We start from the raw sequence: 16,661 nt of genomic DNA, 5'->3' as shown, positions 1-16,661 counted from the left end.
TAGCTTGTGGCTGTTTGTCAAAGAATTACAGACTATGAAACTTGAAATTAAATTAGACCACATGCCCATAGAAACTCCAGTGTGCAAAATATTAGGCTAGTCCTGTAGTATAGATGTTACCCCTGTAGTACTCCTCCATCAAGGCTAGGATAGGGGAGTCCTAGCTGCTAGATCAAATTCTTTTACTTATTGTATCATCTTGGGAAAGGTCATTTAAACACTGTTTATGAAATAATGGACTGTATGATTCGACTAGGAAAGGCTTATATGACACATGTGATGTATCCAATAACAGCAAGTGAAATGGTGCTCATAATTTCTCATTCCATGAATATGTGCAGCACGTGAAGTGAAGTGAAAGTCACTCAGTTGTGTCTGACTCTCTGCGACCCCAGAGACTATACAGTCCATGGAATTCTCCAAGCCAGAATATTGGAGTGGGTAGCCAGTCCCTTCTCCAGGGGATCTTCCCAGCACAGGGATCAAACCCAGGTCTCCTGCATTGCAGGTGGATTCTTTACTGGCTGAACCACTAGGGAAGCCCAAGAATACTGGAGTCAGCAGCCTATCCCTCTCCAGTGGATCTTCCTGACCCAGGAATCGAACTGGGGTCTCCTGCATTGCAGGCGGATTCTTTATCAGCTGAGCTACCAGGAACACTTGCCAAGTCTGTGCAATAGCTAATTTTCAGTACATGTTACATATGCTGAATCCACTGTTCATCTCAAAGCTCTTTAACACACAATGTTAATACATTCACAAATTATTAAGCTGTTTATCTTTCTAATATTGTATGAACAGTTGTTAATTTAAATATACTTTTATAATTTGATTTCTTGTTTGGCATGAAAAAATTAGCAAAGTATTCAGACAAGAAAACCACAGCTTGAGCTTGAAGCCCTGGATATAAGACATGAAATTTAAATATATTTGTAAGTATCTGAGACTATTTCACTCTTCCAACAGCCACTAAAGATTTAACTCAAGAAAGAAATCCTTGGTTTAAAAAATTAGTAATCATCCTTACGGTACTATGCAACTGACATCATTATTCTGAATTTCTCTAGTTGCTCCTCTCATTTGAATATATTACCAGCAAGTGTTGTCTGATATTTAACTTATACACATTTTGTTATGATCACTAAAGACTAAAACTTTCACTTTAAAGTTTCAATTATCTAAATTACATGTTTATTCCTTGAAAGTTAATCTCTTGGCACAGAGCCTTCAAATAACAGTCATGGAGCAAAGGTTAGCTAATTCAAACTTATCAAATTGGTTGTCAACTTTTGCTTTTATGTAAAAAAGCACACCCTTGGTAATATCAATCCCTTGGAAAAGTTGATGAAACAAAAATTTTAAGTTCAATTGTGTTCATAAAAGTAAAAAGCTGTGACCGCAGTAAGCAGTATCACAAATGAAATATGTAAGTGCAGCAAATATTAAATACTAAGATTCAAGAACTGTGCTACTATGCCATCATTCACAAATATGAAAGAACATGTACACTTCATTAAAGTCAATGGAGTGTACCCATTCATCTTGGCATTATTCATAATTGAAACACTTTCAATTTTAGTTAACACACACAAAACTAATTTAAAAGTCAAATGAGGAAATTAGGTCTATGTTCCCATATTCCAATTCCACAGCAATATCAACTAGCCAAATTTAGCCCTAGGAGGTATGAAAAAATATCTAATACAGTGAATGGAAAACCTTTTAAAGAATCACAGATCTGTTGAAATTAACCATTTTGCAACCAACTCAACAAATATATATTTAGTGTTGTAAAACAGCCCTCAAACAATTGTTACGAAACAACTGAGCTTATCTATAGATTCACTTCTGGATTTCAAGAGCAGTGAATCAAGAACTAGAGTATTAATGTAAGAAATACAGCTCATTTTCTAAAAAAAAACAAAAACAAAAAACTATACTGAACAGTGATTGAAAAATACTTTCTGCACACACATTATAAAGACCAGAGGGGATCTTCTCCTGTTTTAAATCTTTATTTCTGCCATACTCTTCCTATTTGCTTTTCCAGTTTCCACTGTTCTTTTAATATCTCTCTTTTTTTCATCTTTTGGTTTATTGCTTTATCAGTCCCCACTGTGCATGTCACCAAGGACTCTTTCCTTCATCCTTTGGTTGTTTATCTCTATGTCAAGTCTTTTGTCTCCCATCTCTGAAGTTAACTGTTCCAGAATATTTATTTCCATCTGAGCTTCTCCCTCAAACTCAGTTTTATTTATTGTCATTTGCAGATATTGAAGTGAAAGTGAAAGTGTTAGTTGCTCAATTGTGAACCACTCTTTGTGACCCCGTAGACTGCAGCCAGGTTCCTCTGTCCAAAGGGTTCTCCATGCAAGAATACTGGAGTGGGTAGCCATTTGCTTCTCCAAGGGATTTTCCCAACCCAGGGATCAATTCCAGGTCTCCTGTATTGCAGGCAGATTCTTTACCATTTGAGCCACCAGGGAAGCCCTTACAGATATACAACTTGACCCTAAAGCTCAACAACAACAAAAAGGTGTTAAAATTCCTTGACTTTCCTGCTAAAACATTTTTGTAACTGTTACATTCAGGCTTTTTTGCAAGCTCATAACCCTGGTACAGTTGTTCCTTGGTACACAGGAGGGAACTTGTTTCAGCATCCCTATCGAATAGGGGCCCTGAAATAGATACCAAAGTCTGAGAATGCCCAAATCTGTTATATAAAACAGCATAGTACAGTCAACCCTCCACAAACACCCCATGTTTAGTCATTCTGACTCCTTTCTTTCTGAGGGTTCCAGTCTCCTCAATATGAGGAAACATTATCTTATATTCTTCCAAGTTTTGACAATCACCAGAGAAGGAGTTGTGTGTATGTCAGTGTAGGGAGTGTGCATGCACCCATGGGAGAGGGTAAGGGGGACGCTTATCAGAGAAGAGGAGGGGGGAACTCTGCCAGACCAGGTCAGGGCACAGAGGCAGGGAGAGGATGCTGGCCTTGACTCTGCAACCAGATCATTCATCTGCCTGCCCAGAGCCATGTTGGTAGCTTCCAGCTGCAGCCCTGCCTCTCTAGAAGACTCTATTGGGAAAGGTACATGCTGGCAAATCATATTTTATCTATACTTCCCAGAGGCAGGAAATAACTTCAAATGGCAGAGAGAGTCACATAGGAGCTCTGATACCCCACAGCAAACCTGACAATGGATAGAAGTCCCTGCACGACAATTCTTGGATTCCTGTCTTCCTTTCCTTTACTACTCAGCACAATGTACACAAATTTTTTGAAACTTCATTTAGTGGAATTTCCTGCTTCCGGTTTCTCACCGTTCAATCCACATTACCTGCTTGAGAATGATCTATACCTGGCTGGTGCATGGGAGATGTGGTGTCCCACACACAGTCTCATCCTAACTTCTGGACATTAATTCCTGACTTTGCCTCACCCTAATGCTGGGACCCTGGCCTTCTCCCTACTTCTTCACTATGTCTGTGCAAGGCACCTCATGGCCCTGATGTGGGTTCTAAGTTTAAATCCCCTTGGTCAGCATGTCCCTCTCTGCTCCATGTGTCTATGGACCTCCTGTCCTGAGAATTCTGTTCAACAGACACCAGTGAGTGATCCCCGTATCCCAGGCCCCATGCCATCAGTCATCACTTATCAATATAAGCTGAGACTCTTCAGAGACTCTAAGCAACAGTAGTATAATTAATAATCCCTTATTCTAGCTATGAATACCCCATGCTCCTTTTGTGAGGAACGTGGGCTTCACCTGTAAGGTAGAACAGTCTTTGTCAACTTAACTCCTGACCATAGTCAAAAGAAGCCTTTCCATGACCTTGCTGCTGGTCTTACCCTGTCTCTCTCTTCTGCTCACTGCCCCTACCCTAGCCTGGATTATATGGCTCTTATCTGCCTAAGGCTGTCACCTGAGCAGCTTGTCCCATAAGACTGTTCTTCCCCACGTGGCTGGATCCCTGTCAACCAAGTCTCTGGTTAGATGTCACCTGCTCAGGAAGGCCTCCCTATAGGTGGTTCTCCCTTTTACTGTTGTTGGTGGTGCCCTGTAATATCTGCAGAGCATCTAACAAAAATTTTAAACAATACCTGTTTACTTGACTCTTCTCATTCAGGTAAGAAGCACCTAGAGGTGGGTACCTGGTCTGCTTCTTCACCACAGCATATCCAACATCTAGCTCGTGTGCGTGTGTGTGTGTGTGTGTTAGTTGCTCAGTCCCATCTCTTCATGACCCCATGGCTATAGCCCACCAGGGTCATCCATCCATGGGATTTCCCAGGCAAGACTCCTGGAGTGGGTTGCCATTTTCTTCTTCAGGGGAATCTTCCTAACCTAAGGATCAAACCCTCATCTCTTGCATTGGCAGGTAGATTCTTTACCACTGAGCTACCAGAGCTTCCTGTTTAAATTTGTATATTTTTCATAATATATTGCATGTATTTAAAATATTACAAATTTTGTATATTTTAATCAATGTAGAGATAAATGATATTATTTGGAAAGTCTGATAATTTGCTATCATCCTTTTTCTCCAGAGATAAGGATAAAGAATAGAAATAGCATGGTTGGGCTCCTTGGAGTTAAAGTCATTGCTCAAGGACAGTGAATAATGCTATAAAATCACTTGTACTATAAAGATCATTATCTAAAGTCATTATCATACACAGGACATTCAAACCTCACATTGAGATTTCTTTCCTAGTCCTTCATTTCTAACAATTCTCAAAACACCAAGACTTACTTTCTGTTTCTTAGAGAAAAAGAGGATACATCAAGGAGATACTTGAAAATTAACAAGTAGTCATAAATTTATAAAAGTACAGAGATAGCCCTGTGTTTCAGTTATTATAAACATGCCTCTTTGTTTGCCTACAAAATGTCCTTATTATTATTCTCAATTTTTAAAGTTGCTATCATCACTTTTTGAGTAAGAGCAGACTATGTTCACAACCTTAAGGTAAACAAAGATTTCTTAGGACACTAAAAAGCATTAACCATGAAGGAGAAAAAGTAATTTATTGTTTTTTTAAATAAAATTTAAACACTTCAACTCATCAAAGGCACTTTAAATAAAGTGATAGACAAACCACAAACTGGAAATATACTTACAATGTGTGTATCTGACAAAGAACTTTCCAGAATAGATGAAGAATCCTACTATAAGCAATAGATATATGATCCAGTAAGACTAAGAAAAAACTTGAATAGACATCTCCCCAAGGAAGATATACAAACAGGCAACAGCGCATAAAAAGATGATAAAGATCAACAGCCATCAGATATCTGCAAATGGAAGTCATGACAGATACCATTTCCTACCCACTGTTGGTAAGGATAAGGAGCAGCTAGAACTTTGAACACTGCTGGTGAACTGAGGGACAGTTTCTTATAAACATTTACAATCCAGCAATCCCATTTCTCAGTCTTTATCCAATGGGAATGAAACAAGTTATTCACAGACTTTATATAGGAGTTTTCAGAGCAGTCTTTTTCATAACAGTCCCAAACTAGAAGCAATCCAAGTGTCAAAAACAGAATAACTCATACAAAAATAGGATAACTATAGTTTAGTTATACAATGGAGTATTACTCAACAATAAAAAAGAAGTGAACTCTGCTTAGAGAGCTAAGCAACAGTCTCTAAAATACTATGGTGAGTGAATGGAGCGTTTACCATCTATATGATTCCATTCATTTGAAGTCCAGGAATAGACTGACTAACCAATGGTGACAGGGATAAGAAAGTCGTTGCTTGGGTAGTACAGAGGAGATGAAGGGGTGGGAGGGAAGTGGTAGGCTCTTGAGCTGGAATTGACTGGAAGGGGCCATGAGGGAAATATTCATGGTATGGGATTCAGTGTCTTATTTTGCATGACCATTATACCAGGTGTTTGAAAGTGAAAGTTGCTCAGTCATGTCCAACTCTTTGCAATCTAATGGACTATACAGTCCACGGAATTCTCCAGGCTGGAATACTGGAGTGGGTAGCCTTTCCCTTCTCCAGGGGATCTTCCCAACCCAGGGATGGAACCCAGGTCTCCCTCATTACAGGCGGCTTCTTTACCAGCTGCGCCACAAGGGAAGCCTCTTGGTTCGGGGGCCCTGGGCTCCAGTTGGGAAGCCTGTGCTCCCTCCTCCCCGGCACTGAGTGGTGCTGGCAACACCAGCTGGCACATGGCTGGGTGCTGCCATGCTGTGGGAACACAATGAGATGGAGGCGTGCTGGTGCTCTGGGGGCTTCAGTGTGGAGTGATGGCTACAGACTACTGAAGAGAGAAGTTCAACAGTATTCTTTTCTAATGAGACAGGAAACACCTTAAGGTGGACATGCTGGGTGGCCAGCTCTGGGTTTAGTAATGACAGGGCCGCCCCAGGGGAGTTCTGGTCATTGGCATGGGTCTGTCAGCTCGCCTGGCTGAGGGTTCTCTTTCTCGGAGCAAGTGCTCCATGAATGCCATCGCCACCCAAAATGCTTCTGAAACTCCTCTCAGAACATCCTGCAGCCTCAGCCTGAGGCACCCAAAGATAATCAGCCTCAGGTTTTCCAGAAGCCCTCTTGTCTCATCCCCCGTCTGAGCCACATGTGTTGGAACGGGTGCTCCGGCTCTGAAAGCATCTTAGGAAGGAGTGTGAGCAGCAGGATGGCCAGTAGCAGGGCCCGGCTTGAGCAGGCGTGTCAGATCCGCCTCGTGCCTCCACACACGCTTTCACTAATCCACACGTCCCTCCAGGCGAGCCTGGGCCGCCCCTCTGTGAGATGGCCTGCCTGCGGGTTGGCTCTTCGCTGCTGACACCACACTGACTGCTCACCTGGTCCTGGTCGCACCTCTTAGGACTCGCCTGGTGTTTACCCTGAGGTGGGTCCCTTCCGTGGTTCCTTCGGTGCTACCACAGCTGGAAGACAGGGTACCTGTTAGGTGTCCGTGGATCCCCTGGATGCTGGCTCTGACTCCGGGGGACACGCTGCCACCACCCGTGGTCCTCAGTGCCTGGAGAGCAGGTATGCGCCCACTTTGCTGCCCAGCAGTTCATCCTCAGAGTCGCGGTACTCTTGCCCTGAGCATCTCTTTCTGCTCCTGATGGAGTGACCTCGTGGCTAGAATACTGCTTGTGTGTTTTGAAAACGTGTTTCTCCCAGGCGCTGGCTGTGTCCCTGTGAGCAGGAGGTGTAACCTAGCGTGGCCGAGGTCTGCTGTCCCTAAGCTTCGGGGAACGTGGTGCTGGGACGTGGCCCCGGCCAGCGGGGTCGGGGGGACTCTCCAGACAGAGTGCCCCGTGGATCCGGGAGCCTCTCCTTGGGGAAGCCGAGGTGAGCGGTGGCCCGGGTGGGCGGCCTGGTGGAGTGGACGTGGCTGCCCCGCCGTGTCTGTGTGGAGCTGAGATGGTCTTGTTCACCGGCCCACGTCCTGCCTCCAGGGTCTGGGCGCCTTCTCCCCGGGTGTGGCCCTGGTCCCCTGCATCTCCTCCAGGGCAGAGACCTTCCCGTCCTCATCTCACGTGCTCTCTGGCTAGTTTAGCTGGTTCTGGGTCCAGGTCTCCTGTGCTTTAGAAATCCCTTCTTCACTGGGCTGTCAGTCTTCTCACTTCTTTTTAGCTTGGCTTCTGCCCCAGAGACCTCTCCTGGGGTCTCAGCTCCCTCCTTGCCCACGTGTGCAGTAGGTCTCCAGCCTGGACCCCTGAGTCTGCCCCCTGGCCCGCTGGTCCCCTGCTATTCTAACTGCCTGTGACTCACTTTCGCAGAAAATGTTTTGTCGTCACCCCATATCCCTCCATCAATCTCCCAATCTGACTTCTTGTCCTTCTTCAGTAACATGACTTCCGTTTATCCAACATCAGATCTCAGAGAGGCCCAAGTTCAGTGATTTGCCTTTAAGTATTTAATACATTCTTACTAATTCTACCTCTGCTGTGAATTAAATTGGGCTTCCCTGGTGGCGCCGTGGTAAAGAATCTTCTGGCCAATGCAGGAGACATAAGAGATGCATTTCAATCCCTGGGTTGGGAAGATCCCCTGAAAAGGAAATGGCAACCCACTCCAGTATTCTTGCCTGGAGAATCCTATGGACCAAGGAGCCTGGTGGGCTACAGTCTGTGGAGTTGCAAAGAGTTGGACACGACTGAGCACACAGCAAGAATATTGGAATGGGTAGCCTATCCCTTCTCTAGCAGATCTTCCTGACCCAGGAATCAAGTAGGGGTTTCCTACATTGCAGGCTGATTCTTTACCAACTGAGCTATCAGGGAAGCCTGTTTACAACTATCAAAACTCACTGAGTCAGACAATTACCTGTGCATTTTATTGCATATAAATTGTACTAAAAAATTAAAAGATTCTTTTATTTAAAACAACATTAACATTAAACATCATTCAGAGTATGTGCCTATTTTCCAGGCATGAGAAATATTAAGAAAATTCTTATTTTATTGAATTTTACCTAACAGGTTTATAATGTATGATGACTATAGTAACTTATCCAGTTTCATTAGATTAAGCCTCAATTTGTTGTGAAGTTCAAAAACATAGAGAAGTACCAAGAGAAAAAAAAAAAAAACCCACCTCCCAAACAAACAAAAACCGCTGCTCTGAACCAGAATTACATTTTTAAAGATGAATGTCATTGCTACAATATACCAGCAAGGGGAGCAGTTACACTTTGAGAACAATTTCATCCTCTCACCACTGAATTATTCTATAGGGCACTTTAAAGAGAACAAAAATTGACTTTTGGGTGTAGCCACAATGGAAATGACAGATCATTTTAATGCAAGAGAAAAAGATTGGAAACCTTGACCCTCTAGATTACTTTGCACCTCAATGAGAAGGGGAAAAACAGATCAGCTTATTAAAAGAATATGTTCATGTAATTCAGGTACCAGAAAAAACATTTAAAAGAACAGCTAAATTAACTGTGGGCTGCCACTTTTCCTTGGTTAATCATTCCCATATGAGAATAATAATGTCCGCCCACCCCCTTCTCCCACAAGAGAAAAAGACCCCCAAGAATGCCACTCTTCTGATGGATGTGGACCTAGCAGCATCCATTTGTGTAGAATTTGCAAGCTGTTCGAATACTGGAGTCTGTCTGAGCACAGGCAAGGCTGGCAAAGGGTAATTTTTTAAAATCCTGAAGCATAAAGGCTTTTCAGCTGAGATGGTTATGCCATGAATCTGAAGGTTTATGTTGCATTTTTTATATATATCACTGTGCTCATCAATTCTTATAAGATTTGTAAGGCTTAATGCTCAGCTAAGCTCAGGAAGCCCATAGAAAAGTCTCTAACTATCCCTTCCTGTCAGGTTTGGTAATCCTGGATTTACAGAAAAGAATGTTCTGGCTGACAATGGCAAGCATGTCCCCCAAGGCACATGCAAGTGAAGGGCTCCCGGTAGGGACACTTACAATATGGGTAACAGCCCCCTTTACACTCTAACCTACATAGTAACCCTGGCCTTGATTCTAACATCATGTGTGGTGTGTCAGTTACTCAGTCGTCTCTGACTCTGCGACCCCGTGGACTGTACCTGACCAGGCTCTTCTGTCCATGGAATTCTCCAGGCAAGAATACTGGAGTGGGTAGCCATTCCCTTCTCTAGGGTGATCCTCCCAACTCAGGGATCGAACCTGGGTCTCCTGCATTGCAGGCAGATTCTTTACCATCTGAGCCACCAGGGAAGCCCCTCTAATATCATGGCACCTTCTCAATTCTTCTGGTTCCCCAGAGAAGCTGAGCACAGAGGACACAGCATTATGTGCCCTGAAAAATGCCCTGAGCCATGCCGCAGGGTGGGCATGGATTCCCACTTGTAGAAAAGCCATATCTCTACATTCTGCAGTGCTCATGCATCTGAGCTGTGCCTTCCTCCCCCAGAGTCAAGTGAACCCAAGAATGCTGGGTAAACAGAAGCAAGAGTCCCTTCAGGAACTGCGGAGGAGAACCCACCAACAGAATGCAGAGCTTTAGAACGTGAGCAGATGTGTGGGCTGACTCTACATGGGCACCTGCAGGGGCGCCAGGAGCAACTCTTCCTTTAAAGTCGCACTTCACTGCAGCCCTTCCACAAGGGCAGCCCTCTGCCCTAGGAGAGGGGATGCTAGCAGCATGGAAAGGGCATCACCCATGAATGTGGGTACCCTCTGCCTGGGACATAAACCCTGCCCAGAGATTCTCCCTATGAAAATCCAAGGAACACTTCTCCGTTCAACATCCCTAAGAAAGGATTTGGAATTACTCCCACTCATGAAATAGAAGGAAATCACTTTTTCCCCCCTCCAATTTCTATAAATGGAAGTCCAAGGAAGTAGAGGGTTCAGAGTAAGAAGATTCAAGTTTAGATTGCCTTGAATATTTTCTCCAGACCCCTAAATCTGTGATGCTACCATCTGAACCATGTTCTTGCTGGCAAAGAGTCATGGGGTTGCTCCACACTGAACTAGCATTTCATTACGCAGCAAAGGAGTTTTAAAGAACAACGAAGCAAACAACCAAGCAAACATAGAAATGAAGAGCGGTGGCACACACAGTCCTAATTTTGGGCTTGCCACTGAATGGACCTGAGTTTGGGGTTCTTCCAAGTCGGACATAAAACAAAAGACTGTCTCCCAAGAGTTACTAAAACCTGTGAGATGTATCAAGCATAGCGATGAAATATAAAGGGACAAATAAACAAAGAACCCAGAAATGGGAGACATGCTGGTTAGAGGAAGAAACAGAAGCAAGGTGTAGTTAGAGCTAAATACATAAAAAATAGAGATGCCTGTGTATGTTTTTAAAATTTTATTTTAATTTTTCATCGCTGTATAGTTGACTTACAGTATTAGTTTCAGGTGTACAATAGGGTAATACAAATTCTTATAAATTGAGCACCATATAAGATTATTATAATGTTACTGACTGTATTCCCTGTGATTTGCTCATCTTATAACTGGTATCCTGTTGTGTTTGTTTAAAATGAAAGGTGAGTTGCTCGCTCTAGCAGATCTGCTTGCATACAAACCAGGAAGGAATACTTGGCAGTTGTAGAGGGCACATTGGTCTGGTTGACATGGCACCAGGTGATTAAAGCACATTCCAGAAAGGGCTGATGTGTGTTTGTGTCAAGTGGGAAAACCCCAGCCTGAAATCCGATTAGAAGTGTTGTATGGGGCTTCCTACTCTTGAGGAGGTAGAGATGGGCTACACTTCAGCATGGCTCTTGCCCTGTAGGGAAGGGCTGTGAGGGGGGAGTGAGGATGTTATGTGATCTAGAACCATCTATCTATGCGTAGGTGACTGCAACTCACTGGAAGGAACGTATAGGAAGCAAAGTACTTGGAAGTGAATTCTAGGTGACTGCATGTTGGCAGTCACAGGAGGGTGGGCTTTGGGAGCCAAGTCTGAGCAAGAAGAAAGAGCTTTGAGGTTACCCACACTCTAAAGAGTCTCAGCAGCTGTATTTTCACAGAAATGTAGAGTTTTGTCTGAATTTGACAGGGTTTTCCTAATGTTTCAAATATTATTCATGAGAAACGCTGGGCTGGAAGAAGCACAAGCTGGAATCAAGATTGCCGGGAGAAATATCAATAACCTCAGACATGCACATAACACCATCCTTATGGCAGAAAGTGAAGAGGAACTAAAAAGCCTCTTGATGAAAGTGAAAGAGGATAGTGAAAAAGTTGGCTTAAAGCTTAACATTCAGAAAACGAAGATCATGGCATCCGGTCCCACCACTTCATGGGAAATAGATGGGGAAACAGTGTCAGACTATTTTTTTGGGCTCCAAAATCACTGCAGATGGTGACTGCAGCCATGAAATTAAAAGACGCTTACTCCTTGGAAGGAAAGTTATGACCAATCTAGATAGCATATTCAAAAGCAGAGACATTACTTTGGCAACAAAGGTCCATCTAGTGAAGGCTATGGTTTTTCCTGTGGTCATGTATGGATGTGAGAGTTGGACTGTGAAGAAGGCTGAGCGCCGAAGAATTGATGCTTTTGAACTGTGGTGTTGGAGAAGACTCTTGAGAGTCCCTTGGACTGCAAGGAGGTCCAACCAGTCCATTCTGAAGGAGATCAGCCCTGGGATTTCTTTGGAAGGAATGATGCTAAAGCTGAAACTCCAGTACTTTGGCCGCCCATGCAAAGAGTGGACTCATTGGAAAAGACTCTGATGCTGGGAGGGATTGGGGGCAGGAGGAGAATGGGATGACAGAGGATGAGATGGCTGGATGGCATCACCGACTCTATGGACGTGAGTTTGGGTGAGCTCCAGGAGTTGGTGATGGACAGGGAGGCTTGGGGTGCTGCAATTCATGGGGTCGCAAAGAGTCGGACATGATGGAGCGACTGAACTGAACTGAACTGAAGGTGCTTATATATATGTATCAGTTCAGTTCAGTTCAGTCACTCAGTTGTGTCTGACTCTTTGCAACCCCATGGACTGCAGCACCTCAGGCTTCCCTGTCCATCACCAACTGGAGTTTCAAAGTACTGAAACTCCAGTTTCAGCTTCAGCATCAGTCCTTCCAATGAATATTCAGGACTGATTTCCTTTAGAACTGACTGGTTTCATCTCCTTGCAGTCCAAGGGACTATCAAGAGTCTTCTCCAAAACCACAGTTCAAAAGCATCAATTCTTTGGTGCATGCTCAGCTTTCTTTATAGTACAACTCTGACATCCATACCGGAAAAACCATAGCTTTGACTAGATGGACTTTTGTTGGCAGAATAATATCTCTGCTTTTTAATATGCACTCTAGGTTGGTCATAGCTTTTCTTCCAAAGAGCAAGTGTCTTTTAATTTCATGGCTGCAGTCACCATCTGCAGTGATTTGGGAGCCCCCCGAAAATAAAGTCCATCACTGTTTCCACTGTTTCCCCATCTATTTGCCGTGAAGTGATGGGACCAGATGCCATGATCTTAGTTTTCTGAATGCTGAGCTTTAAGTCAACTTTTTCACTCTCTTCTTTCACTTTCATCAAAAGGCTCTTTAGGTCTTCTTAACTTTCTGCCATAAGAGTGGTGTCATCTATATATCTAAGGTTACTGATATTTCTCCCGGCAATCTTGATTCCAGCTTATGCTTCATCCAGCCCAGTATTTTGCATGATGTATTCAGTACATAGGTTAAATAAGCAGAGTGACAATATACAGCCTTGACATACTCCTTTCCTGATTTGGAACCAGTCTGTTATATATATATATATATATATATATATATATATATTTATATACACACATGCATATATATATGTACATATATATATATATTTAATTGGGATACAGTTTGTTTTACAATGTTGTGTTAGTTTCTGCCATACAATGAAGTGATTCAGCTATGTGTATACATATAGCCTGGGATATAGTGCTTCCCAGGTGGCACTAGTGGCAAAGAACCTGTCTGAGAATTCAGGAGACATAAGAGATGCGTGTTTGATCCCTGGGTAGGAAAGATCCCCTGGAGAAGGGCATTTGCAACCCACTCCGGTATTCTTGCCTGGGAAATCCATGGACAGAGAAGTCTGGCAGGCTATAGTCCATGGGGTCACAAAGAGCCGGACATGACTGAAGTGACTTAGCAAGGAAGCACACATACATATATCCCCTCTGTGTTGGACCTCTTCCCCCCCAACTCCACCCCATCCCTCTAGGTCATCACAGAGCACCAAGCAGAGCTCCCTGTGTTATACAACAGGTTCCCACTAGTTATCTATTTTACACATACTAGCACCTTGAATTAGTATATTCTTCTTGAATATATTCACTCACTGAATGAAGCAACCAAATTCCCCAAGGAGTGTAGCTCCCATTAATTAAAATAGTAGTCCATAATGAGTGAGGTACAGCCTATAGTTTCTTTATTACTTCCATTTGGCATATGAAGGACATTCTCCAGCCATTCAAATCTCTCTCCGAGGGAAGTTAACTATCAAGGTAGATCTTGGCAATTCTTTCTTGGGGTCCCCAATGCTAACTAAGAATTTAAGAGGATACCAGACATCATCCTCTTGGCTGGTAGGATAACCAACTTCCAGGTATGGGAGAGGAAGTGTGGCCCTGCCTGCTGTACCCAGTGAATCCTGTTCTAAGGTCTAGAAGGGGTGCTGATGACCCGAGGGACAAGAAACATGCTGGTGGGCTCTTTTTCACTTGGTTCAAATGCCACTATTCTATTCCAGGGGAGATAGAAATGTTTCTCACTGTCTCGTGTGCTAGGGAAGAATGAAAACTCAAGTGGAAGAGAGGCTGGGGTAGGGACTGTGAGCCAAGGGCGGTCAGTGAGAGGGTAGGAGAGGCGGGCAAGGGTCTGGCGGGTCTCTGAGCAGACAACTATGTCTGGAGCTTAGCTGGTAGGAGAGTAGACACCCTTGGCCTCTTTGGCAACTCAGCTCTCTTCCTTGATAATGACCAGAGCCATAGGCTCACAGGCAGCTGACCCTTAGAAAACATAGTCTTCTGCCAACTCAGGGTAGAGGCTGGAGAACAGGTCTTGGAATATGTCTCCAAGCTTCTCAGATCAGAACTCATCAACGTTCTCAATTGTTCTCTCAACGACACAGTGCTTGCTTTGACCTTCCCTGACTCAGGCCATTGAAACATCCCTATTGGCTGCTCTGGGACACATAAATATGACTGTACTTGCAAAATCATGCTTTCATAAAGGGTTCTTAATGCTGCTTAAAAACCACTTTCACAGGGCTTCCCTGGTGGTCCTGTGGTTGAGAATCCACCTTGCAATGGAGGGGACACTGGTTTGATCTCTGGTCCAGGAAGATCCCACATGCTTCAGGACAACTAAGCCCACCCATGTGCCACAACTCCAGAGTCTGTGCCCTGGAGCCCGAGAACCTCAACTACTGAGTCCATGCATCACAACTACTGAAGCCCACACACCCCAGATCCTGTGCTCCAAAACAAGAGAAAGCACCACAATGAGTAGCCCATGTACCACAAAGGAGTGGTACTTTCTCTCTGTATCTAAAGAAAACCCAAGTGTAGCAATGAAGACCCAGCATAGTCAAAAATAAATAAATATTAAAGGAAACACTTGCACATGTCCCTTTCCAATCTTCATTCCTCATTCTGTTTTTTCTCTCCCCCTGGAGACAAGCTCCTATTCACAGATGACAATCATCTCTCAGCTCTCATGTATAGAGCACCTTTGTATGAATATGTTGTACAAGCTTGTCTTCAATAATCGCAACAACCTATATAAGCTGTGTACTATTATCCTCATTTTATAGACGAGAGCTCAGTAGGTGAAGCCAACACTGAAATGTACGTGGGTTACGTGATCTGCCCGTGTTACGTGACTCACAGATTCTGGAGCAGGGATTCAAACTTGTGCCTTTCTAATAGGCATTCCACACTCATCCAACAGCAAAACGGAAAGGAGACTGAAGCTCTCAGACATAAACTCCCTCGAATCTCTTTGTATACACCTTCAAATGTTTATTTATTTATTTATCTCCCCTTCTCTCCTCTAAGAAGGAGAAGCCTATTCCTGAAAGTTCTCTCAATTGTCCACAGTTTTATCTATTCCCATTTCTCCACATTTCAGCTTTCTACAGACAACTCTCAAATCTTTCTGTGAGCTCCAGCTGGTGTTTCCAACCTCTAAGGAAGGGCATATCTTAGCAATATACCATTTAATAGACCATATATTGTTCCCCACCTCCTCAGCTCTCCACCTCAAACACGTCTGCTGTTTTTCTTAAGCAAGCCACATATTCTCTATTTCCATATGTTTGCTCACACTGATTTGAAATGTCCTTTTCTCTACTTGTAGACATTGAATTTATGTTTAAAGAATGAACTCCAGTGTTATACCTGCTGTGAATATTTCCCTAACTTTTTAGTCAAATTTAATGGTATCATCTCAGTGTTCCCTAAACACTCTGCTTATAAGGATAACACATCACTTATCACATGGGAAAACGGTCTCCATCTCTGCTTCAACTTGCGGGCTGCCAGCACAGTGTAGACAAGAAGACAGTCTTATTAATCTCTACACACCTTGAAGCAATAAGCACGGCCCTTGGCTAAGTGTTTGTTGTATGAATGAATGAATGGTGATTTGGTTAACTGTTCTGACTTTTCAACATGCCGCAAGGAGGGCATGATATGATTTGGGAGTTATTTTTTTCTCCCCCTAAATCTTCACTATCATCTTGGGAATTTGTCTTTCTTGCTTTGTGAAAATACTGTTTTAAATTAAAAAAAAATTCCTTTGGTATAAAATCACAGAAAATAAAAGGGAATGATACATCATTTTCCTTGTAAAAATAAATACATGACTGTCATCCAGATGATCAATGTTACAGATAGGCATTCAAGAAATTAAAATGTATATTTGTCAGTTTCAAAAATAAGATAATAAGAATCAATCCTCTTCTATTAACAAACATTTATGTCCACATATAACACACAGCACATTTCAGTAGATTAGAATACTGAGTTTGGGGAGGTGGGAAGAAAAAGGGGATGTGAGCCTGAACTATGGAAGTCAGATTTATTGAAAGCAATACACTTTTATTCCTTTCAATACTCTGATCTGCCAATAACGCCTGTCTAAGGAGAAAGCCACTAAATGACATGCATCCTTGTTTTACAGCTGAATCTTTTTGCCTAAAGACCACCATATATGCCAAAACCATGAA

At 43.1% G+C, this 16,661-nt stretch overlaps 1 protein-coding gene across 2 annotated transcripts in view; it reads right to left on the bottom strand.

The window, feature by feature from the left end:
- The window catches only part of CHST9 (carbohydrate sulfotransferase 9), a 247,855-nt gene that overhangs the window by 101,063 nt on the left and 130,131 nt on the right, over nucleotides 1-16,661 (bottom strand). The window lies entirely within an intron of this gene.

Source organism: Bubalus kerabau, chromosome 21 (genome assembly GCF_029407905.1).
Source record: "Bubalus kerabau isolate K-KA32 ecotype Philippines breed swamp buffalo chromosome 21, PCC_UOA_SB_1v2, whole genome shotgun sequence".
Taxonomy (NCBI): Eukaryota; Metazoa; Chordata; class Mammalia; order Artiodactyla; family Bovidae; genus Bubalus; species Bubalus kerabau.
Note: the sequence above shows the minus strand (reverse complement) of the source record. Positions and strands in the feature narration are given on the sequence as shown.